Below are 25,602 nucleotides of genomic sequence, written 5' to 3' on the forward strand. Positions count from 1 at the left end.
TAACATGTCATTTCCTCAATAATAAGGTGTTCCTTCCGCTTTATTTTCCAATTATAAGAATTCGTCGAACCAGTGTTTGTGTACTATTTCATTTATTCTAGAAATAAAACATCAGTACCCATCAGCAATTTTTAGTAACCTTGCGTATATTGTAAATTTTTTAGTTGGAAAAATAAGCAATACATACTATTTACAGTACCATTTAAAATAAAATGCTTTAGTTAGTATATAGGGTGAGTTTTCTATGATGTTCTCTATGGGTGTTTCGGAAACTACTGGAGCTCGAGCTCGAGAGACTAGGGAAAGATTTGCAGTTCTGTGAGCTCAAATATATGCGCTTTTCGGATTTTTGGAAATGGCTTATTAGAACAAAATTCGGCTATTTTAAAAATGCTCCCTAATTCCATTATAATCTATTTGAGACAAAAAAAGTTCACATACAAGTTGTAGATAATCACATCGAAAAAATCACAAGGAAAAAAATTTTATAAATTTTCTTGTGGATCAAATATCCTAAGATGTTAATTTTAGGCCTTATTGTGCAGAGGATGTTAGGTGGTTATAACCTATTAATTCGATTTATTGATAAGTTTGTTAGCTTTTATTTTTATCATTAACAATAGTGTAAAATTCTTCCTGGACTGGTAGTGTCTTTATTTTGAATAGTAAAAATAACTAACGTATGATTTAAAAAAACGGGGAACTGGGCAATCGATGATACTTACATTTAGAAAGTTGTAGGAGACAATCCTTTTGGAAACTATAAATCTATAGTAAAAGGATATATTTTAAGTAGATATCTTTGAAGCATTTATTTAAATACGTAATAAGATCTGATTGTCTAATCTATTACTAAAGGAATATTTAAATCCGTCTTGAAGTTAATAAATTACATCGCCCACTAACGTTTTCTTTAATATTATTTACAAGAATACGCTGTTACCCAGTTCTTCTTATATGATCTTTCCCATTATAGAGAAAAAGTTTTGTCAAGAAATATAAAATTTCCTTAAGAAAAAAATATGGTATTAATAAAATCAGAGCCGGACTTAATTGGATTGACTAAAGAAAAAATCATGAAAAATTAATATAATTATTAATTGCGAAACTAATTGTTATACAGGTGGTGTCAGGCTGAGCGTGCATTAGAAGTTTCAAGAGAACCACAATATCTAGATCGGAGATTTTTTGCACAATGTTTTACAACGAGATCTATCGATTAAAAATATTTTCAATATGGCGGCGCTTCCGGAAATACCGGAAGTTGACAGCAACTTTCTTATTTTAAATAGATGCCTCCATTTTTTTATTACATACTTAAATTGTCAGTAAAATTCTATATGAATATTGATGACTATATGACTATATACCAAACATTTACCGTTTTTGAGAAAAAAAAAATATTTAAAATTTTTGGACGACAAAAAGTACCTGTCAAAAAAATTTATATAGCCAGAAGTTAAATTTAGTGACTACAACTTTTGATTTTTAAATAGCCCCCTTAATATTTTATTCGATAGAAAATGACACTCTAAATATAATGACATATCATAAATATGCCAACTTCTGACATTTTCGCTTAAAACAAAATTGTATTTTAAATTTCAATCTAGAGTGCCATCCATGACTGTGTTGCAAACATTAATTTTTAATCAAGGTGCCTCGGAAAAATAGGTTTGATCGTCTAATGTTTTTAATATTTTGTCCTGGCCGGTTAAAAAATGCACAAATCGTATTTTTAATCATATCTATTATTATATATATATATATATATATATCTATTATATCTATTATTATACTATATTAATCAATGACCAGATTTTTCGAAACACCCTGTATACATTTTTAAAAAATCTTAAAATATGTAAAAAACAAAATAGAATATACGAGTTTAAGCGTTTTTTCGGAAACTTGACCGTTTTTTAAATAAAAAATATTTTTCCCTTGGAACTAGCATTTTCAAAAATCCCTTCTTATCGAACCTCTACACCCTAGAATCAACCTGTATGCCAAAATTGAGCTTCTTAAGTTGAGTGGTTTGAGCAGGATCGTGATTAATCAGTGGGTCAGTCACTTACTGAAAAAGATACCAGTTAGAAGCTATAAATTTACAGTAAAAGGGTATATTTTAAGAAGATAACTCTTCAGCATTTATTTAAATACATAATACTACCTGATTAATCTAATATCACTAAAAGAATATTTAAATCTCCGTCTGACTCTTGAACACAATAAATTACCTCGCCCACGAACTTTTACATTAAATCGTAAATAAGTACAAGAGGTAGTACCTACAATAGAGTCGCGTAGAGAGGAGTGCCACTTTAAGCCTTACAAATGAACATTTACTAGCAGACTTTAGTAATCTCATATTTTTTACTTTTTACACTTTATCAATTTTCTGATTAATTTTTAACAATTTTTTGAGATCTAAATCGACAAAATAACAAGATACAACTTTTAATTGGCATTAATTTGTCTATATAATTTTGCTATCAAAAGAAAAAAGTCAGTGACGCACATGTTTTTTTAATATTCCAGTGATAACCCATATGCACGTCCCTGATGAATCTGTGGGCACTTTTTTAGCATTAAAATATGTCGCATTTACAGTAACTTTTACCCTCAAAATTTTATTCGAATCGCTAAAATTACTTGGAAGAAAATTATAATAAATCGAAAAAATGTTAAGACTTTAACACCCTGTAGCTACGAAACAAAGCCGAATTGGACCTATATTTATATGAAACATAAATCTTATTTTGACGTGAGGAATCTCCCCACGAGAGATAGCACATGTTTTTTTAAACACCCTGTATAGCCAAGGATGCAAGTGTGTTCAGTGAGAAGTTAATTTTAAGTTTGTGCAATTATATTTCTATTTTTTTTTCGTTGGACTTTCTAAATACTCGTAAAAATGACTAGACAGTGTTTAGTGTGTAAAAGTTCTAATATAAAGGTCTCCGAATTATCTTTTCATAGGCAAATAAAGTATTCAGTTGTTCTTATATTTTATAATAAGCCACATGCATACTTTCTGGTTAGATTTCCTAACAATTTTGTTATTCGTACGGAGTGGCTAAATGTATTTTTTATATAATTTAATTTTTGTGACAGTAAACATTCATTTCTGACAGTTCAAATTTGGCGCGCGGACGATAGGTCCTCGACTAGGATAGATAGAGTAGAAGCACCGCGTGTGCAACAAAAAAAGAAGATAAATAGAAGTCGTTGATATGTTTGCGACAGTTTCCATAGTGATTTACTTATCCACGTAACTATAGATTATTAAGTACTAAGAAGTACTTAATATATCTAATAGTACTTCTATCATTTTTACTCCTAATAGAAAAATATACTAAAAAATATACTAATTTTTAAGAACATATTTCACAATATTGCTCTATTTTTTATATTTTATATCTAATACTTGACTATGGTACTGACTAACAGTATATTGATCTTATTTTCAGAACGAATAATTTGCTAGGCACTAACAATGCAAGTAACTGTAATTGTTCTTGTTCAAAAATATTTAGATGTCGACGACAGTGCTAATTAGGTAAACCAATAAACAATCATACCATAGATGGTCGAGAAGAGTGACTTGTTATAGTTGTTGCTTAGCCTAGTACTTAGTACTTAAATCAACGAGGTGCATTCGCGTATTATTATAGAACGAATATGCCAATTTAGGCGTTGAGCATCTCCATTTCTGTTCACAATATAATTGGCTTATGACTTAAGTGGAATAATTGATTGTAACTGACGTTATGGGAAGGAAATTTGTTACTGATGGTAATGACTGTTTGTTATTGTATATTATACAGAACTGTAAATCGGTGTATTCCTTTTTTTCTTCTATTGCTCAGCGTTTATTTTTAAATATACCTACGATTGAAGGAATAGAGAAATAGCATCCTATTCAGAATATATAACTATTGGAAAAAAGGTCTTGTTCCTGTAATAATAGTATACATTTTATTAGTACCGTTAAAAAGTAGTAGTAGGAAATCGTTTGTTTAATGATTTCCTCTGAATTATTCTAACTATATAACTTTTTATTAATGATTTCAGTAGCTACTATACCGGGTGGTGCATCGTTTTAGAAACATAGGAAATCGCATGCAAATTTTGAACTGTCCGAATATTGGGTTAGTAAGTGGTAAAAAGGTCTTTTTAGGTCTGCGTATGCTCAATACACATCCCAAATCTGAACAATAAAAAAACGATTTTAACTAATGTATGAACAATCGCATCTATTTTTTAAATTGACACAGGTAATAATGCAAAACCAGGCACATGTCAACATACCGTAAGTTATCAATCTATGATTTTATTATTCTCAAATGTAATTTGTTTTGCTGTCTACACTACTACATTATAATACCTATGATATTTTTTTTCGAATCTTGAAAAACTTTTTTCGCGAAAAAAACGCATAGACTTTTTTTGGGGTCGAAATATACGATCACTAAAATATTTTAATTTATTTAAGACTCACCCTGTATATTGCTAGTTATCAATTTAAAAAAAATATCACAATAGCACTATAGCCCAATAAAATCTACTACTCGCTGGATACTACCACTGATAGATATCTTAACATATCAATCTTAAAGTGCGATTTGCTAGCGACGGGAACGCGACGTCTGGCGTCCACGTTTCGCCGCACACTGGATCGTTTTTTGCACGTACGTGGCTAAACCTGTACATTGACGAAAAGTAATGCATCGCTTTATAGGGAAACAAACCAGTGCGCGGCTGACGGCCGACCGCAGACTAGTGATGGGAAAAACCGATTAATTTCAATAATCAAGTACTCGAGTATCAAGCGATTGCAATAACCGAGTAATCACTCGAGCGATATATCACTCGTATTTAAAAATACGGTTTTCACCCGTCGCATGTTGTAAGTACTCGTTAACGCCAAGCGCCAAGCAGTAAGTTGCGTGCGTAGGGCACATATTCTTTCGGTAATGAACGGCAAGTAGTAAGCTTAGATTAACAATAAAAAGTAGTAAGCAGCGAGCGATACACAAGTATCTAGATACAAATCTAGCCCCAGCAGGCAACTATTAAGCCCGACCAATCACGTTAGAGTTTTTGACAAAAACCAATGAATTAACACCCTCCAAATAATCACGCTAACCAACCTGATTGGTCAAGCTTAATAGTTGCCTGCTGCGGCTAGACACTTCTGCGAGCGATTCATTTGATGGCTTGATTTAGTTTATTTCGAAATGATTTCGAAGCATTGTCGATGTAGGTCGTAAAATTTTGTCCCTCAGATACGCAACGGATAAATATACCGGGTGCGTTTCAAAAGTGGCTCACCCCTATAACTTTTTTGTTTTTTCAGATGAAACAACGGTTTGGTATGTTAGTATATGACATAAATTAGGATTGATTGACATATTCAATTGTTTTCGGTCACTTCCGGTTTCACCGGAAATGACTACAACTTTTTTTTTGTTAGAGAAAAAAAAATGACTACAACTTATGATTTTTAAATGGCACCCTCGGTATTTTTTACTTTATTCGGTAGAAAATAACACTCTGAATAGAATGACATACCACATGTCAACTTTTGACATTTTCGCATATGGTTTATTTGAAATTGTAACATGCGGTTCATAACGACATTTTGACTCAAAGTACCAAGTGTGTGGTATCAAATTATTCGTAAAAAAATCTTTTTCGAGATATGCTAATGAGCCACCATTGTTCCATTTGAAAAAAATTGAGATATGATCAAAAATACGATTTAGGCATCTTTTAACCGGCCAGGACAAGACACTAAAAACATTAGACGATCAAATCTATTTTTCCAAGGCTCCTTGATTAAAAATTAGTGTTTTTAACACATACATGGCACTTTAGATTGAGATTTAAAATACAATTTGTTTTTGAGCGAATATGTCAAAAGTTGACATATGATACGTTATTCTATTTAGAATGTCATTTTCTATCGAATAAAGTAAAAAAATAGCGAGGGTGCCATTTAAAAATCAAAAATTGTAGTAATTTCCGGTGAAACAGGAAGTGACAAAAAACAATTGAATACGTCAATCAATCCTAATTTATTTCATATACTAACATACCAAATCTCATTTTTTTATCTAAAAAAATAAAAAAGTTATATGGGTGAGCCACTTTTGAGACGCACCCGAATATACGGCGTCGTATAAATTTTCTACCTGCAATGTATGTAGAAAATTCGCTCGGGTTTTTATCGAGTATGTCACATTAAAATCGGATTTCAATTTATTTCATTCTAGGATCGCTTGCGTTCGTCGCTTGGTACTCGACACTTGCATCGCTCGTTCATAATCGAGCGATGTCGGTTATTTCAATAATCGAGTACTCGAGCGAATTTGCACTCGAGTTATCCCATCACTACCGCAGACGCACCGTGAACAGACACTACCGCAGACACTACCGTGAACGCACCTTTATAGTACCTACTTAATACCATCTAGTAACAATATAATAATTGATACTCTAGAAATATGTTTATAGTTTAATATTTCTATATCTGTGGGTTTAATTATTAATTAGTCCAATATTACTAATGGCTCCGCACATTAAAGTTCAAATTATTCATTCATCGAAAACTTTATTGAAATTCGGTATGCTATTGAAATACACATTAATTAAAAAAAGTTTAATTTAATGTATCAATTCATTCTTCCGGCGCCCATGATTCTTAGAGTTATTTAAGGTGTCTCTGTTGCAACTTGTTCAATCCGTTCATACGTCGGCGGTACGGCATCGGCACCCAGATTTCGCTTCCATATAATTAACATGGTGTGGGTTATTAATGCTCGGTACACTGCAAGTTTCGTTTTTGTGCTCAAGTCATGATTGTAAAAAACTCTGTCTTTTAATTTCCAGAATGCTCTTGAGGTGTTGCTGGTCCTGTGCTGAATTTCAGAGTCGATATTGGCTTTATCCAAAATCAAACTGCCGAGGTAATTGAATTCCCCTACATATTCCATAGTTCTTCTCCGATTTTTATAGCATTGCTGTGATCTTCCGGAGGAGTGCACATGATTTTAGTTGTATCGTGTACGTGTTTTTGCCCTGAGACTTTTTATGTTGAACAGACCGCCGCGCCGTCGTATCTGTATCTAATGCCCAATCATCTTTCCTGCAGTTTGCTGTCCACTATAATGGAGAGCGCTGCCATGAATATGTTGAATAGGAGATGCGCTAAGACACATCCCTGCCTAACTCCACTGTATTTGTTAGGAAGGGATCGCTCAGTGATCCATGGTGTGACACTCTTGACTTGTTGTTGTTATGGAGGCTTTTACACACTGTAAGAAATTTGTTGGGTACTCCGAACTTTTTTATAATTACCCAAAGTGCATTCTGTGTTGCATATAGCAGTATTCCCAATACCTAGTCCCCACAATGTCTTTTTCCACCATACCATCGATTCGTAGATTATCATAAGTCTTACAAGCCTCTCGTATAACCACAGGGCCATTTTAGGGTTATTAAATTAATTTATCATTAACTTAAGATAAAAAGTTTTATTCTGTTTTACATGAGCTTCGGGGGACCTGCTATCGACTATATAAAATAGATTTTTTTATATCAAAATATGGAAATTTAGCCCCTTCTTAAACTTCAGAGAAATACATGAACATCTTATATTATATCGCAATGTTATTTATAGACTTCCTGTAAACAACATAAAAAGCATATTAAAATGATTTTTGTTTTATAATAACTTTATAAAAAATTAATGGTAAATTATTTTTATAAGATTTTAATGACCATTAAACGGCAAATGTTTATCAATAATAATTTTATGACTTATTTATCACATATAAAAGTTATTAGCACACGGCGTACTTAACCTTTAAATAAGATATTTTAAAAATAGAGAAAATAAATGACAAGACCAAAATAAACCGTTTTCCGACAAGAATCGTTACGAGAATATTAACGTTATCTGTATAGAAAATCTCGTAAATTTGTAAGTTAGTCAGTCCATTGTTTTGTTTTACGTTCCATAAATCAGCGACTCAATTCGTTAAACATCGCCATATTACAATTTTCTATTTTCCATTATTCCTGTTTTTCTACAAGACCGCTTCTCGGTTCATTTTGATCCCACAACGTGGTATGGGCTTCCCACGCGGCCAGAACAGACAGCCGTTCACAAACATCAATTTTAATTGGCTAGCAGAGTTTATGTACCGCGGAATCATAAAAAAGTCTTTTTGCAGCTAGAACACTCTATACAGATTATTCACTAGCACTTTTTCCTTGTAACTTGACTGTGCCGTGAACAAAATAACACATAACACATTAAATTATTTCTGAGCTGAAATAAATATCCCAAAAAAACAATAAACGGTTTATTGCAGTAATATTTATTAAATAATGTCTATACCGAGTGCTTCAAAAAAGTGGCTCAACCCTGTAACTTTTTTATTTATTCAAATAAAAAAGCAAAATTTGGTTGGTTAATATAAGAAATAAATTAGGATTTAATGACATATTCAATAATTGTTTTCTGTCACTTTTTGTTTCACCGAAAATTACTACAACTTTTGATTTTTAAATCACTCCCTCGGTGTTTTTTTACTTTATTTGACAGACAATGCCATTCTGAATAGAATGACATACCATATGTCAACTTTAGATATTTTCAATTTAAAAAAATAGCATTTTAAATTTTTAGAATGCCATGGCCTTAAATGTAAGGATAATTTGACTCAAAATACCAGTGTGGTACCAAATTATTCGCAATTTTTTTTGACGATTTTTTTCCAAATATGCTAATTAGTCACTTTTTCGGGGCAACGGCCGAGCTACGTCGAAACACCGATTCCCATTACAACACCGAAGTTAAGGGACGTAAGGCGATACTAGTGGATGGACGGGTGACCGGTTCGAAACTCTGTATCGTGCTGTTGTCCAAAAAAGGCAAAGGTGTAAAATCTATTGACATAGTACACTGCTCATTCACGCCGGTTCGAGGCCGGATGAGATCAGATATCTCGTGAGTAAGAGTCGATTTAGACACTTGCCAAGTCGGTAGGCCATTGACCATGATATGGCCGAGGACCGCGGTTCGGATTCCGCGTAAACAAAGTAGGCCCCGTCCAGATTAGCACTGGCAGCAAAAAGGAGACGTTAACTGAAATCTTTACTTTACTTTAATTAGGCACTTTTGTTCCATTTGAAAAAATTGAATTATGATGAAAAATACGAATTGGGCATCATTTAACCGGCCTGCATTACAAGACATGAAAAATACTAGACGATCAAAACTATTTTTCCAAGCAATGGTGCATCTAGAAATTGTGTCTGGGTGGGTAGTGGCAATAATTAAATAAAGTAAAAAATTTTAATTAAATTTTCTCTAAAAGGTATCTATTATGACCGTGGAAAAAATAACTTGGATTGGTCTGGATTTTTTATTTTGATTGGTATTCTTAATTTCTTTTTTGAGCATTTTATTTTATACCGCTTTTTATATTATTTAAAACTTCTTCCTGGGAGGGGTAATTACTCCCATTACCCCTCCCATATATACGCCCCTGTATTCCTAGGCTCCTTGGTTAAAAATTAGTGTTTTTAACATAGCCATGGCAACCTCCGTCTGTCCGCGGATTTTCATTACAAGAAGAATTTTTTTTATTATTGACATTTTGAGAAAGATGCATTCTTCATAAAAAAATTTGCTTGTTGTAAAACGGTTAATTCCGTTTATAGGTACTCTTCGTCATTGTCAAAATGAAACAGCCAAGGTTATTAGATTAAAGCGATACTTAGTTTGCCGAGTTTACCAATTTTGGTAAACTCGGCAACGTCTGGACACCATTTTATATTAGAGTTGGCTATTTTCGTTATACATGACAAACATGATTTTCCAATTAGCTTAAAATAAACATATTCCAAAACAAAGTATCTAAGAACAAAGAAATACTATTTTTATGAAACAAAATTTTCACAATAGAAATTACTACGATCTGAACTAGCTACTCAACGCTATTTCCAACAGCATCTAAAAAACCTTATGGAATATAGTCTGCTCTTCGAAATACAGTTATGTATATTCTTATACCAATTACGTTTGACATTTTAGGAGGTCAAATACATTAAAACATTATCAAATATTAATTAGCACTTTAAAAATAAACTTTCAGTCGACGATACGGAAAGTTGACCAATTCGAAGCCCCCGATATATTTTAAAACGCTATCTTTAGTAAATCCCATTTATAAAATATGGGTCTTAACGATAGACAATCTATTCGTATATTTATATTATATAATTTTTTCATATCTTACAATTCAAAATAATTAAAAAATAAACATATTTATCCCAAACTCAAATTATAAATCTCAAGAAAATGGTAGAAAAATATATAAAGGTTCGGCTACACATAACGTTCTGCATTACGTTTTATCTGACAGTGAATCGGGAGATACAGACGATCTCCCGATTCACTGTCAGAGACCAGACAAGTGTTGGCGAACCTGTAACCCGTAGGTCAGTGTCTCACCAAGATTTTTAACTGACCCACCATTGCTAGGCAACCATTTGTTTGGTTACGGGGATTCATTTAAGCTTCATTCAGAACCTCACAATTACTGGAATAAATTAGTGGTTTCAATTACACTTTATACTTTTTGGTTTACTATCATTCACAATGTCTAAAAAACACAATTAAAATTAATAAAATATCCTAGCAACAGCTTAGGGTAGTCAGTTGTATCCATAGAGAAAGCCTAATATTTAGCTTATAAAACAATCAAATTTTGATTTTTAACCACGATTTCTCCTGACGGATGATATAATCAAAGGCCAAAATGACATTCTTCATAAATTTTGAAGTATAATCAGTGGAAAAGTTTGTTAACTTTTTCTACTAATTGAAAATGACTACCGCTAATTTTGACGTTGTGAATGCTTACATTGAAATTAAAGGAACAAACTTCTACGCTAATTGAAACCACTAATTTATTCTACTAATTTCAACGATCTGAATGAAGCTTTATACAGAGTGTCATTGAACTGGTGTAAAAAAATCAGGAGGTGATAGTACTCCTAAAAATAGTAAAAAAAAGTTCCGATAAGTAGAGGGCGGAAAATGCATATTAAGGGAGTTAGGGGTTGAAATTGTAGGCTTAAAAAACGAGATAGAATTTCGAAAAAAAATCCACTGCCATAAATTTTGGCTTTAAATCAAATGGCGATACTGAAAAATTATTTGGAAAAGCGGAAAGGGTAGTTTTTGCAAGTGTATGGAGTTGTTTTGTGAATAACTTTTTTGAGGTTATTTTTTGCAACGCAGGTTCATTTTTTGAAAACTACATACTTTTCCCTACAAAAAATGTATGCTTGTTGCACATCTCCCAGAGCGATGGTTTTCGAGAAAATTGAAGGCAAGGAGTTTGCTCTGATGGGTTGCTAACTGGTTAATCAACATAAACTTATTATGATTATATTATGAAAGTTATGGCGGAAATCAAAATTTCATGATTTTTAAAACATCTTATTGCTTTAAAAACGAAATAATCCACTAGATTTCTATTTCTAGGCCCACTTGAAAGTTTTGGTTTACTCAGTGCCGATTAATACTGAAGAGCAACTACGGCAACGCATTATTGACTGTTCCAATCAAATTCGGACAACACCAAGGATATTCCACAGGGTACGCAGATCTTGGAGAAGAAGAGCAGATGTCTGCATTGAAATGAATGGTGGTCACTTTAAACATTTACTATGAATGAATTAAGGAATGCATTATTTTAATAAGGAATTTTGGTAATTAGTTACTTGGTTACTTTTGAACCGCCATAACTTTCATAAGTTTATGTTGATTAACCAGTTAGCAACCCATCAAAGCAAACTCTTTGGCTTCAATTTTCTCGAAAACAATCGCTCTGGGCGATGTGCAACAAGCATACCTTTTTTGTAGGGAAAAGTATGTAGTTTTCAAAAAATGAACCCACGTTGCAAAAAAAATAACCTCAAAAAAGTTATTCACAAAACAACCCCCTACCCTTGCAAAAACTACCCTTTCCGCTTTTCCAAATAATTTTTCAGTATCACCATTTGATTTAGGGTTAAAATTTATGGCAGACGATTTTTTTTCGAAATTTTATCGTTTTTTAAGCTTACAATTTCAAAACAAGCGCTTTTGAAATTCACCCTTTCAGGGCCCCTAACTCCCTTAATGTTTATTTTCCGCCCTATACTTATAGGAACTTTTTTTACTATTTTCAGGACACCATTTCAATGACCCTGTATACATATATAATTTAAGAAAAACTGCATCTGATTCTAAAACAGGTCCCAATGTAAAACTAGTCAAATGTCAACAAACCTTAAGTTACCAACCTACGATTTTATCATTGTCACATGTAATTTGTTATGCTATCTACACTACTATGTTATAGTAGCTCAGTGTCCCCGAAATGTATTTTTGTAATTTAAAACTGGTTCAAATGAGGCAAAAAATAGATGTAATTTTTCCTAAATTACTTAAAATCGGCGTGTCCAAAATTGTTCAAATTCGACATGTGTATTCAGCATAGGCAGACCTTTTAAATACCCATTTACAACTTCGCTGTAAAATTAATAAGGGAGTCAATATCTGGACAGATCAAAATTTGCAAGCGATTTCATATGTTTCCAACGACGATGCTCCACCCGGTATGTAGGCACGGCTTAAATCATAATATCCAATAGTAATCGATAACGGATTAATTTTAAATGAAAAAATAGGTAATTTCATTCTAAAAAGCTAGTTGAGATATAAAAAGTAGCAAACCATTCAAGTAGGTTATCCGGCCTAGGTTGGCAAGGCCGTAAATTAGTCAAACAGAGTCACAGAGTCTTATCTAAAGCAAAATAAAAGTGCCGAAATTGATAGCCAAATAAAATCTTAAAAAATTACGTATACCATCATAAAAAATTACGTGAATCTGTACATGTAATGAGGCTCGTCACAGATCGAGCTGATTAAAGATTAGTATCATTTATATTTTTAATGAAATCGTGTTAAAATTAATATTCAATTATTTAAATTTAAAATTTAAGTCTTAAAACAAAAACACTAAAAAGTACGATTTAAAACAAGGGTATATCTATATATAAATAGCGCAATTTATATTTTTAATAATCCTTTACCTAAACTTGGGTTTCTTCTACTCAAAAAAATTTCAGAAGCATCAAGCTCTTTGATATCTATATTTTTTTATATAATATTAATACACTCACCGGCACGAAAAACGGGCACCTTAAAATGTTGATGTATTTTAAAGTTTAATATATTTTGTTCTAGTGGCCGATTTTGATGATTTTTAAGCAATTTGTAGCTAAATTATTCGAATTTTTAGTATCTCTTTCTAAATTAAAAATGAAAGTTTCCATCCGTCAATTATACGAGGGAAACCAAAATGTTGATATTTTGGTGAAAGTTTGAAACATCCTGTGGAATATGTTAACAAAGCATAAACTTAATAATAATAATAGCTCCCGTATACTAAGGGCTGGCAAAGGTTAGTCTTGGGTCGAGATTTCCGTATGTAAGAAGAGTACAATGGCGTTTATAATTTACTGAACAAAGAGAGGACAGTAAACACGTTGCCAAACGTATGAAATAAACCGAGAAACTGTGCACATCGCTAAGAGACGTGGAAGGGGATATAGCAGATTTGTCGCAGTTGACCGGTCGACCCAATCAATAATCAATACCTCTGTCAGTACAGTTTGACAAATATAGGAAGAGACTTGGGGATAGCACCGGTCGCGCACACGATAGAGAGAACGCATTCGGCGGAAGAGAGATGCAGTTACGCTACGACAAATCTGATTAAAGCAAATTTGTGTGCTGTCCATTGCGCATCGAGGGGCGTCTCTTATTTTATATTTCTCACGTCTCTAGAAATACTTGTTAAGTTGTACTTAAAGTTCTAGGGAAAGATATACGTCATGCGTTCAGCTTCACAATTTAATTACATCTCGTGATACTTAATTTGTTTATTTATTAACGAGTCGTTGTAATTTTCCCTATAGCTTGAATTTTTTTAAGTGCAAGCTAGAAACACTTGCATTTTTGGTAAAAATAAGTGGAATTGAGTGGTGGTCGCGCTATTAGAACGATAGTGGTCGCGCTATTAGAACTCTGAATTCAAAAATCGATATCTCGAAATCGATTAGAAATAATAGATCGTAGTTTTTTCAAGATTATTATTATTGTTAATATTATAGATTATTATTATTGTTAATATTTCTGCTGTATTTTCTTTGTAGATAGTATGTGAAAATCTTTATCAATAAAAAAAAATTACACGATTGCTGAAAATTGCTATGCTCTAACAGTAAATGGATGGATTGTTTACAATTTTTGAATGGAAAAAACAACCTTATCGAATTTTTCTTATGTAAACATATTGTAAAATATCCGATCTTGAAAATAAAAAAAGTTTCAATATCTAAAGTGGTTCTCGAGTTATGGCCTGTTATGTGTTAAAAAGTTGAGTTTTTAAATTATCGCGATAACTGACGTTTTCTCGTTATAAAAAAATGACACCCTAACGATATCCTTATAATTCCATTTCAGATGTTCAGAAACATGTCTAATGATTTTATCTAGTTATTTCTTGAAAAAAAAGTCTTTTAAAAATAAGCGGTTTGCGATCGTGATTTTACTTTACTTGATAGGGAAAGGCATATCGGCAACGCCGCAACAGCAAACCGTCGCGCGTCGCGTCGGTCGTTCGCATTTCTCTCACTCCGACTTAATAAGATCCCTATGCGATTTACTTGCACACATGTAAATGCCGACCCAAAAGTAACAGTTGCCAGCACGGTATAGCGTTCAACGCGTTGGGAGTAGCAAGGTACAGCTTCCCATGCTAGAGCCGTTCGGTATACAAGGAAGGTAATGTGGCTAGCACTACGTTTCAACCGCCTATTATTACCTCAGGATTGTGAATCCCAAGTATTCATTTAAGGCTGAGTCGACCTAGGTACCCAAACTTTTTTTATTTAATAAAAATAGTCGGCTGATGAAATGCCGGGTGTAGGATTCGAACCCACTACCTTGAGATTGGTAGACGAGAGCCTGTACCCCTACGCCACCGGGCACCAGCAAAAACATCAAAATAATTTTATCATCTAGGTATGTCTTTTCTGGACAGTTTGATTTTTCATTCATCTATAAATAGCTTTATTTTTATTGGAGTTATTAATTATAAGACATTGGAGATATTCGAGGAGATATTACTTATAAGACAGTAACGATTTACAGAAATTTTAGCATTGATTTTGAGTCCTCATAAACACACTTTATAAAATAGTTTTTTCTACGACTAGCCTAGAAAATGCAGTTTGACACACGGAAAACTCGATCTGAAATTGGCTTTTTGCAAACTGTTGTGTGCTAAGGATTTAGCGCACGACATATGTCATTTTGTACACGACATGTGCCATTTTTCACACGACATGTGCCAATTTTAACATTTTTAACCTCCAATGTTTAGCTGAAACGCCAAACGCAACGCAGCCGTCAGAAAAGTGTCATCATTACATCGCAAATTATTTCACAAAAGTGGCAAAAACTGAGTGAGTCTGCTACTAATTTGTAGAAAAAATTGCGTAAAAAACTCATTCGAAAACTTCTTTGTATACTCGTTCGACTTGTGGCTCTTGCCTGCGGCAACAGACTGTCGAACTCCTGTGCAAAACGTCGTTTTCGAAACTCGTTGTTTAATATGCTATTTTTGTAATCACTGTCGTTAAAAAGTCATATTATTATTGTTTATTAACCTTTAGTCTAGTAGAGATGGTTTTAAGTCATGAAGTATCGACTATTGCTGTTTTAAATGATAATGGTAGTGATCAACTTTTTAACTTAAAACCATATCTGCTAGAGTAACGGCCCAAAAGACAATAATAATACGATTAACGATTTTTCAAAGACAGTGGCATTACATAAATCATAATCACTATTTTACAGATCTGTTGACTACGACCAAAAGCAAAAGCCTGGTTTTAACGTTAAAAAATACAAAAAAATGCGTCTCTTCTTCGAAAAGTGTCTTCTTTAACGGCTAATATCTCCAAAAAATAAAGCTATTGAGATGAGTCAAAAAACAGACTATCGAGAAAAGATACATCTAGATGACAAAAATTATTTTTAAAATCTTTGCTTTTTTAACATGCTCCACAGGGTATTTCAAAATTTCACCAAAATATCAACATTTTGTTTTCACTGGTATAATTGACAGATGGAAACTTTCATTTTTAGTTTAGAAGGAGATACTAAAAAGACAAATAATTTAGCTACAAATTGCTTAAAAAATCATCAAAATCGATCCACTAGAACACAATATATAAAACTTTAAAATACATAAAATTTTATAGTGCCCGTTTTACGTGCCGGTGAGTGTATTTTAAATGCCAGAAATTATTTAAACAATACGTTTATATCTTTATGTTAATTGTTATTTTCTAAATAGTATGGTACATTAAATTTAGTCAGTTTAAGACAAATCGCAAGATTATTTTATCTAAAATTAGAAAGCAAATTAATGAGTATAGCAACGAAATTATCGTACTCATTCATAATTAAACATGGGACTAGACATCACAAGATGATTTGATTTATCATTTTTTCCAGTACTACATAATTGTTTACGTAAATTAGTCTAAAATCACAGGATGAAAGTGTCATAAGCCTGCAGTAATAACCTAACTGGAAAGCAGTGGCGAATACAGAGGGGGAACCCATGGGGCCCGGCCCTTCCCCTGAAATATATAAATTGGGTTATATTTAACTAATATTTTAAGCTTAATATTTTAAGCTTTTGAGTTAAAAATGGCGTCATAAAAAGCAACATTAGTTTTTATTTCGGTCCCCCCTACAATAAATTCCTGTATCCGCCCCTGCTGGAAAGTACCTAACTTTTTCGTAGTTAAAAACCTCTTAAACGCTCACCGAATGATCGAAAAAAACGGCGTCCAGTTGGCTTGGGAATGATGATCTATGACATTCCCCATATAATTTTACATATAAAATGACAGCAATATTCATTTCATGGTCATCTCTGATCTGCATTGTCCTATTCATTTACATGATATATTATTTTATGTAAACGGAAGGGAAACGGAAAGGAGCTAATATGGAAGGTATAGTGAGAATCAACCTTTATTCGTCGACAGGGACTTTTCAGGTGGATTGTGTACCTTTCGGGGAGTAGTATTAGGGGAAAAATTGTAACACCGTGCTCGACCAGCTTTGGCCGAAAAATTGCCTCCAAATGCAGATATTTGCGAAACTGACCAAGGCATCTGCTAAAATATGCAATTTACAAAATTTTTCTTGAAATAAAAAATGAAGCTTAAACAAAAATGGTCCTTATCGTTTTTTTACGTAGAATAAGTAGTTTTCGAGATATTACGCCTCGAAGATCCCTGAATTTTCTTTCCAAGTCTTAACGTTCCGGAGATAGATTTCGTAAGCGTACCTATCATTGATTGATAAGACAAATCCACAGATCCTAAACCATCTAGAGACGTAGGACGTCCCTTGGATGATGATATTTCAGACCAAATGGTGAAGGTAGTCCATTATATCCGGAAAACTGGACAAGAACAATATACTCAAGATAAGTTGCAAGATATGGCAGGTAAGTTTGAACTTGTATCATTAACTACCAACTCCTCATTGATGTTTGTTATTTATAAAGTTACTAGCGTGTACCAGCGACTTCGTTCGCGTCGAATTAATCATTTGTAATGGTGATGATAAAGCAAAGCAAGAATTTCCATTAACATACAAACTGGATAGAATTTTCTCACATTTATGTCAGCATGAGAAAAAACAATATGGCGATATTATATAACTTGGTAATATTTGAGGGGTAGTTTCATCTCGTTGGAATTTGACTTTCGAAAAATCCGTTTGCCAAAAATAAGCTTTTTACGTCAAGCAGTTTAAGCAGAATCGTGGTTAAGGAATTACCCAACTTTTGGAACACCCTGTATGATTTTTTAAAAAATTCAAATTATGTAAAAAAACCAAATAAATTCTGCTTGTCCAACCGTTTTCCCGAAAGACAAACCGTTTTTTAAATAAAAATTATTGTAATATTTGAGGGGCGTTTTCACCCTCTTGGAATTTGAGATTCAAGAAACCCCTCCTTATCGAACCTCTACACCCCACAGTCAATCCGTTTGCCAAAAATCAGCTTTAAACGTCAAGCAGTTTAAGCAGAATCGTGATTACTCAATGGTCATATTTTATAAAACACCCTGTATAAATTTTTAAAAAATCTTAAAATATGTAAAACAACAAAATAAAATATACGTGTTTAAGAGTTTTTTCCGAAAAACTCACCGGTTTTTAAATAAAAAATATTTTAATATTTGAGGGATAGTTAGAATTCGAGTTTCGAAAAATCCCTTCTTATCGAACCTCTACACCCTAAAGTCAATCTATTTTCCAAAAATCAGCTTTTTACGTCAAGTGCTTTAAGCTTTAAGGATCGTGATTAATCAATAAAAATCTTAAAATATATAAAAAACAACATAAAATATACGTGTTTAAGCGTTTTTTTCAAAAACTTGACCGTTTTTTAAATAAAAAATATTGTAATATTTGAGGGGTGGCTTCACCCTCTTGGAACTGGAATTTCGAAAAATCCCTTCTTATCGAACCTCTACACCCTAGAATTAATCTGTATGCCAGAATGGAGCTTCTTACGTTGAGTGGTTTGAGCAGGATCGTGATTAATCAATATGTCAGTCACCTAAGGATTTTATATGTATATTAGTATAGATATGCAACTTTGTTTTGTTTACAATACTTTCCGGAAATTCTAAAAAAGCGGAAAAGGCCTCGAAAAGGCGCACGAATGGTTGTCTTTTTATTGAAATGTGCTTAAACAAATACTTCACACTTTCTGAGTTGCTTAAAGAGACTCTAAGAAAAACTATTAAAAAAATAGTGACAAATAGGATATTATTATTAATAATAAAAATAAATAATAATAAATATTCCTAGTATAAAGTAAGTAATAAGTAATAAATATTTCTAATATTTCCTAATATAAAAAGTAAAAAGGAATTTTTGCCCGGTTTTTTATTATTATGAAATATGACAAACTTCAAACAAGTTCCAAATGTGTCTGATAGCTGTTGATTCTACCTTTTAAACCTTTTAAATGAGCTTTGAATCATAAGAAAATATTAAATTTTAGCCGAGTTATTAAATGATCGCTTATGAAATCTATCTCCGGAGCGATAAGACATGGGGAGAAAATTCAGGGAACTTCAAGGCGGAATATCTCGAAAACTACTAATTCTACGTAAAAAATGGACCATTTCTATAAGTAATTATTTTATTCTCAGAAAAATTTTGCAAATTGTGTATTTTGGCAGATATTTACGAAAAACTGATTTTTCGGCCATTAGGGATCACTTTTACGAGCCCGATGCACGGTGTTACAATATTCCCCAAAAGGTACACAGTCTGCTTAAAAAGTCATGGTCGACGAATTATGCCGAGACTTGAGTCTTTTAGTGTCCTTTCCTTAACTATGATGTAGAATGTAGAATGTAGAATGTAGAATGTAGAATGTAGAATGTAGAATGTAGAATGTAGAATGTAGCATGTAGAATGTAGAATGTAGAATGTAGAATGTAGAATGTAGAATGTAGAATGTAGAATGTAGAATGTAGAATGTAGAATGTAGAATGTAGAATGTAGAATGTAGAATGCCTAGGAGGGGAGTTAATCACCGCGACCTTACAGATCTATTGTGTATTCCCCTTTCTTGAATTATAACGAGTTATAACTCATCATACAGTCTCAGGGCTTTAACAAAAGCCAGTATTTGAGACGGCTCCACAGAGGCCAGCTCTCCATCCTCGACATCAGCCGTACCACAGTTCATGAAACGAACGGTCGTCGTCTCGGCGCAATCAGTGATAAGGTGTTCTGCTGTTTCCCCATTTTCCCCACAGAATCTGCATTCGCCGTTGTTTCTCAGCTTCAGCCTACTGAGGTTTTCGTTGAGGAGACAGTGTTCTAGTTAGAAACCGCGTGGGCAATACCCGAAGATTGTTTTTACTTAAATCAAGGAAAACCTTTGATTTTTCTCGGTCATAATTTCTGAGGAACTTTTTCGAGTGTCTTAGACCATTGGAAGAGTAGTACTGGACTATGATGCAAATTTTGAAGTTTAATAAGTGGTAAAAGTTAAAAGTTTGTTAATTGTTCCTATTCATTGAAAATTACTACCACTAATTTTAACTCTTTGAATGATTACATTGAAATTAAAGAGACAAACTTTTACGCTAACTGAATCCACTATATTTTTCCGCTAATTTCGAGGTTCTGAATGAAGCTTTTGACGTGAAAAAGAAAGTACAATTTTGCTAATATATCAAATTAGATACAGTTAACAACTTCATTTCGTTTCTTTGTAACTTTTCACTTCCGTGAGCTAAATTTGTAAAATTCTAGTACTTAACACTATTTCAGAATACGATTTACGTTTGACGCTATAATTATAATAGCAAGGTAATAGTGTATAAATTTACTTGCCAATTTTTTTTAATAGTACAGGAAAATAGCGAGAAAAAGGTAGGTGGTTATGACAAATTCGGTGTGCTAATAACATATTGACGAAACTAATTGCCGATTGACAAAATTTTATTGCTGAGGTTTTTGAACCAGTTTTACATGACTTTGCATTTATTGGGGTATCACCTGATACTTTAAAATAAAAACATTTTATTGCATTTTGTGATTACTAAATATATAACAGATCTTATTCTTATAATAAAATATGTTTATGCGCTACTAATATCTAAATATACTACTGACATTTAAAAAACAAACATCAAACATATCAAGCTATTAATCAAATTTAAAAAACTCCGTCTTGAAACTACATACAATCATTTTCCTATAGAGAATGCAAAACATTGGCTATAAAGGAAAAAGTATGAAAAAATAATGAGAGAACATATCCTTTATTACTATAGGTCCCAGTATTCCGTGGACGTATTTTTGAAATCAAAATAAGTTTGAATGACTATGTTTGGCTAAGTGCTTTAACATTTGACTTTCGCAAAAACCAAGAAAAAGTACGGGAAGGGTGAAAACTACCCCCACCCCTACATAAAGTTTAGTATAAATATTTTACAACTTTACCGACGACAAATTTTCTTTTCGTAAAATGGTCCCTCTACTATTTACTACATTTTTTTTTCTCATGTGAAAAGACGCCACACCGCATTACTTGTTAGCATAGTTTTTGAGAAAAAAATATTTGGGTTTGGTTTGATTTTTCCAAAGTAGACTGAAATAGACAAAATATACAGGGAGTTCCAATATTCCGTAGACATATAAGGACTACGTATTTTTGGAATCAAAATAAGTTAATTGCACATAATGTATCTTCATACAAAAGTGATTCGTTTGTCCGTTAGAGGGCATCAATAAAAAATAAACCCGAACGTTAATTAAATTAAAATTTATTAATTTTTTATGAAGCTTATTGTCAAATATAATTTTTGAGACCTACATAAATTTTCAAAAATTATTTTCGCCCACTAGATTATTAGAGCCTAATTGATTTTATGCGCAGCCATAGCTTGATGTGACAAAACTGTGACATGTTTCATCCTTCCTGTACATTTTCTTGATTTTTGTGAAATTCAAATGTTAAAGCACTTAGCAAAACATAGACAGCCAAAATTTCAATCAAATCGGAATAACGGTTGTATGAAACAGAACAGAAATATAACAATAATAGAAGAATTAAAATCTTAAATAATGAAGAAAATTACTGTTATAAATTAATTCGCGTTTTAATCTTCTTATTAATTTTATACTAATAGCCTTAGCATCGAAAAAAAAGTATTAATTACTTAGCCAATTATTATTCCTAGTCAATATTTAAGTAAAGAATATTTAACGCAAAACTACCAGCCGAAAATTTTAATATTACAAGGACAGAGCTATTTTTAAATTAATATAAATTTTAAATCAGGCATCTAGCACTGGTATAATTGAAAGTTTTCTTACTACTTTACACGTGCTGGCTGAATATCGCCGATTTGTAATAGTAGGGTTTCGCGAAATCGTTAAATAAAACTATTAAAAGCTCGCAAAATGACCAGTGGAGCAAATTTTTGTTTATAAATAATACAGCCGGGTAAAACAGATTTTACGGCCTTTTTTATGTACTACAGAGTATTGGTTTTTATCGTAAACACTATTTTTTATTAATTTAATATCCATTTTTAGGCGATTTCGTTTTTTTCCTAATGGTATAAAAATATATACAGGGTGAGTCTTAACTCTAGGGTCGAAACATACCCTTGATTACTACCCTTAATAATATTTGCACAAATTTAAGACTCATCCTGTATATCCAGTGAACAAAAAAATTATGTTCAAGAAATACGCCAATCAAAATCTTAATAAAAATAATTTGGATAGCCTGTTTTAATCCAAGCATATTAGTATATTATGAAATAAAGGCTGATAAGTTTTGATAGCATCCATTCAGAAACAAATTTTTGGGTAATTATTGTTATTGATAATATTAAAATACTGAGAATAAATGTATAAGATTAATTGTTAATAAATTAAAATGCTGTTTAAAATTCCATGTAATATAATGAATAAAGATATTAAAAGTGAACTATAAAAATTATATCAATTTTTATTTTTCTAAAGACATTTACCTCGACATTTACTATCTTTTTTTTATCGGAATATATTAAACACTTTTTTAACATTCTTTATTTTTTTTAATTAAGTCCATTCATTATTTTTCTACATGTTTTATATATTTAAATAAGTTTGGTTCAGATTTTTTTTTCATATCTATGAAATCAATTGTTGATATATTATACAGGGTGAGTCTTAAAATAAATAGAAATATTTTTAGTGGTAGTATATTTTGACCCCTAAAACACGATTATTAGGTTTTTTTCGCGAAACAAAAATAAAAATTTGTAATTTTTTGAACAAAATTTTTTATAAAATAATTTCCAAAATTTGTTGTAATATTATGTGAATCAATATAAACTATTCAATATTTTCTCTCAATCATCTAGACTCTTAATTACTTTTTAATTGTGGGTAGTAGCATAGCATATATTTTTTAAATTGATAATTTTTCTGTATTATTAGAAATTGTCTAAATTATTCTTGCAAGAATAATATGCTATAAATAAACCGCAAAATCATAATTTTTTTAATTCATATCCAGCAATTTCACTATTTTCACAAAATATTTAAAATATATTATTTTTTAAATTTGTCTTTATAATTATCATAATTTACATATAAATATTTCCATTCTATGAGTACTTATACACGGATTTTTATCAATAAAATTTAATACTAACAGAACATTACTTTAAATCAAATTACAGACTCACCGTCATTCGCAAACTCCAGTCAAACTAGGCAATAAGTCCAAAAACACTGTAAAAAGTCTTTTCAAGACGAATCAACTAAACTTTCATTCACAAATCGCGCTAAAACCGAAAAGAAAAAGGCGAAATAGCCGCGAAACCCGAAATATGCCGGCCGGTCTTAGATTTACGTAATGAATACAGAGGCCACGGTTACAGAGGAGCGCGTTTCAACGCGCGGGTCGTCGCCGATTGCTCGCGAGGTGCTCCTCCATGATCATTTTTATATTTGTAAGTTCCACCGCCACTTGGTCGCCCGACGCTAGGCGCCCGCTCTTGTGCCTAAACAGACTATACAGCAGTAATGTCTTTTTATACTTCCGGATAGGGTTGTCAGTAAGGTCCACAGTAAGGTCCGACCGAACCTGGATTTTTAGTCTCGGCCGAGACCGAGAAAAAAAGAAATTCTCGGCCGAGAACGAGACCAAACATGATGCAAATTTATTCAATAATTTATTTTATGAAAAAAATTATGATAATAATGTAATAAAAAAGTTAGGTATTTTCATGCAGAAACAGTTTTATTGGGATTGATTACTATAAAATTACTTTTTTAGTTTATGTTATAGGCGAAAAAAATAATTTTTCAGCATTGCATCCTTTGAAATTATGCAGTGTTTTATCATATTCTTTCTAAATAGTTATTGTTTGCTAAAGACGCTTGTGTTGGTGGTACAGACCTTGTGCAGACAGGAAATTTATAAGCTGCTGATTTTAGAACTCTGTATGGAGATGAATGAAAACACACAAAAATTTTACTTATTAGTAAGATATACCAGTAATTCATATAAAAGCACAATTCTGTTAAATTTGTAAAACTTACATTAATAAGACACTAACATCTAACATTTCGATCATTTCTCCAAAAAATCCTGTATATGGGTATTTCGCCACTGCAAAGAAATGTACAAAATAAAATAGTTATTTTGTGTAAACACTTCTGCGTTAATCCCAAACGGAAACTACTTATTGTCAGAAGTTAGTTTTAAAAACATACAGATTTGCCTAACTAACAAAAAAATGCTTAACGTTTCGGAAAGTTTATCTCTTTCCGTCGTCGGAAGCAAAATAATACAAAGAATAAAGAAAAAAAACTATTTAAAATATTTCAATTATTCAACTATTTGAGAACACTGTACTTTTTTTAAAACAGATACGTCTACAAGAAACCGTTGACGTTCTGTTAAAATGACATTATATCAGGTTAAACTTCAAAGTTAACAATTACTACCTGATCACAATTACTTAGTAAGGTAAAACCAAAAAGCCCCAAACTTTCTGTATGATTATTTTTAATTTTTACGTATGTTATGTTTATTTATGTTATGTTCTTTAAAATCAAAAAAGCGATTGCCATACATTACTAACATCTACAGATGCATGAACAACCTAAATTAAAAAAACCTATATATTAAAAAAAAATAAAACCTTATTATTTAAACCTAACTTCTGACAAGTAGTTTCCGTTTGGGATTAACACAGAAGGGTTTACATAAAATAACTATTTTATTTTGTAGATTTTCTTGCAGTGGCGAAATAGCCATACAGGATTTTTTGGAGAGATGAATCCGACACATAGGTATAGACATTTTTTATATTTCGATCATTGTTTACGCATAGAAATACGAAGGCGATTCTTCAGCCGTCCCAGAAGAAATCCCCTTCGTGATTCGATCAGATCATATATGGATCAGATATGATCCGTTCTTTTATCTTTTTCGACTTCGGACACGTATTTCGCATTCGATTTGTATCCACACATCGATAAGTGGAGCAATACGCTAAAAAATCGGCCATGTATTGGCCTTTATTAGCCAATCTTGGCCTTTATATACCGAGACCAAGACCGAGATCTCGGTAGGACCTTAGTTGTCAAGCGTCCGGGATTTCCGGGAAAATCACTGTTTTAGGTAATTTGTTCCGAATCCCGGAATTTCATTATACTATCCCGGAAAGCGCTAATCAAATTATAAACTAAATATTATATAGTTCACAAAGTAAAAAAAATACGAACTTATGCTTAATATTATTCCATAATATTTTTTAATTCAGCTTAATTCGTTTATGTTGTGATATTTCCCTTGATTTACGAGGTGTAATTGTTTGTAGAATGTAGAATGA

General features: G+C 32.2%; 1 protein-coding gene across 4 annotated transcripts in view; it reads right to left on the minus strand.

The window, feature by feature from the left end:
• Positions 1 to 23,666, minus strand: part of LOC115876003 (A disintegrin and metalloproteinase with thrombospondin motifs 9) — a 324,094-nt gene extending 300,428 nt beyond the window's left edge. For all 4 annotated transcript variants that reach the window (XM_030891658.1, XM_030891657.1, XM_030891659.1 and 1 more), the window contains exon 1: positions 23,446 to 23,666. The gene's annotated coding sequence lies outside the window, so the exon portion shown is untranslated. The remainder of the gene's footprint in view (positions 1 to 23,445) is intronic.
• Between the last annotated feature and the right edge of the window lie 1,936 nt (positions 23,667 to 25,602).

The sequence above is a fragment of the Sitophilus oryzae genome, unplaced genomic scaffold (genome assembly GCF_002938485.1).
Source record: "Sitophilus oryzae breed Bouriz unplaced genomic scaffold, Soryzae_2.0 scaffold_1396_pilon_pilon, whole genome shotgun sequence".
Classification (NCBI taxonomy): Eukaryota; Metazoa; Arthropoda; class Insecta; order Coleoptera; family Curculionidae; genus Sitophilus; species Sitophilus oryzae.